At 40.3% G+C, this 1,627-nt stretch overlaps 1 long non-coding RNA gene across 2 annotated transcripts; it reads left to right on the forward strand.

Moving 5' to 3' along the window:
• The first annotated feature begins 353 nt into the window (after positions 1–353).
• On the forward strand, positions 354–1,385 carry LOC117957245. 2 transcript variants are annotated; one of them, XR_004659453.1, is made up of 3 exons: positions 354–510; positions 1,022–1,081; positions 1,165–1,385. It is a non-coding gene; the product is annotated as an uncharacterized LOC117957245 (long non-coding RNA). The 2 variants fall into 2 exon arrangements; XR_004659452.1 differs by lacking the exon at positions 354–510 and having other exon boundaries at positions 960–1,081.
• Positions 1,386–1,627: the final 242 nt, after the last annotated feature.

The following is a 1,627-nucleotide window of genomic DNA, read 5'->3' on the forward strand; positions in this document are numbered from 1 at the left end:
TTGTGTGTTGTCCTTTTTTGGTTAACCATGTTCCTGGGATTTGACTAATTTCACGTTAGAGCCAGTATTAAAACCTAAACTGTAACTGAAAGAACACAAGAAACTGGATTGTTTGTGTTGGTTTTGCATCAATGTTGTGTGTTGTTCATCAGAAGTTAGTCGTCGTGCCTTCATATAACATTAGTCTGAAAATGATGAATTCATATCAGTTTGTTTGAAAAGTTAAGTAGAATTTCACCACCATAAAAAAAAACAAATCTAGAAAGGACATGCTTTCTTATTTGCTCCCTAAATAGCGGTTATTTTTTTAAATTAATACAAAAAAGGATTTTGTTTCAGTTTCTCTTCTTCCAGGTGTCAGTGAAGTAGCGCTGTGTGCATGGACCAGTGTTGTACAAGCCACACATGTGTTGTACCAGTCAGTACATTACTCCCAACTTAAAATCCCATATGTTCCCCCTGTACTTACCTGTGTGCAGAGGGCAGGCAGCAGGGGCACAAACCAAGAACGTTGCTAAGTCTGACCGGACATTCACACCGCCACCGACCTGAGCCTTTAAAGTTACCGGAAGTCATTCATTTTCAATGGAAGCTTCTCTCAGCTGCAAGGAGCGGCAAATCTGTCTGCGTCGCGTTTTGGGCATTTTGAGCATGTTGAGCGTCAATTCAGGGGCTCAGGGGTTCAGGGGCTACGGGCGAGCTAACTGCTAACTGACCCTGCTGCGACCAATTAACAATACATCTTCCGTCATTATATATGTAATTAATAAAAGGTTTCTAGTGTCAGTGTATTGGCCGCGGCTGCATGTGCTTCTCCCGGTTGAACAGAGAACACGCCACGTCAGAGAGGACAAAGCGTCAAATTGATTCTCCGTACGTTTTGACAAGTGTCCTTGGTTTTGGCGGCCAGAGCTTTTTTGCAGCTCAAGTCGGTGGCAGTGTGTACGTACGGTTATAATAATGTGAATGTAACATCATGTTACATACACTTATCATATCGTTTTCTTGCTTAAATATAAAGGGTGCACAACCAGGCCCGGGAGAGAAAATGTCTGATGTCCACAAAACCAAATCAAAAGAGGTAAGGTATAACAATGATGTTAAAGAAAGCTATGTACACCTAATATATTATGTCTTGATGTCTATGGATTTGTCTTTAAATAGGAACACACTGTACAAAGACAACAGTGGAGAGCTGCTGCAGCTGTCTGTTCTCAAAGTGCCCGAGATCTACCAGGACGTCACCCGTCACCCGCATAATCCAAGGGATAAAAGAGAGAACAACCGGTTGTGTTCTCTGCTTACATGAATATGTGCCTGTAATGTCTGCCAACATACACAACGAATTCAATAAATGTTGATACGTATCACTGATATTTCTTAAATCATTGTTTTTCCAGAGAAATAAGATACAGATTATTAAATCCATATGCATATTTGTGACAAACTAAAACCCTGATCAAGGCAAATTGATTTTTCATGTTCTGTGTAAAAAAACATAGTACAATTCGTTTGTTCATGTTTATTGTCCAATGGGGAAATTATGTTGCAGCAGAAATCACATCACATGGTATTTAAAACGAGCGCTCTGCAGAGTGAATAAATGCACCACTCCCCTAAATTTCCA

Source organism: Etheostoma cragini, chromosome 14, assembly GCF_013103735.1.
Source record: "Etheostoma cragini isolate CJK2018 chromosome 14, CSU_Ecrag_1.0, whole genome shotgun sequence".
Lineage (NCBI taxonomy): Eukaryota > Metazoa > Chordata > Actinopteri > Perciformes > Percidae > Etheostoma > Etheostoma cragini.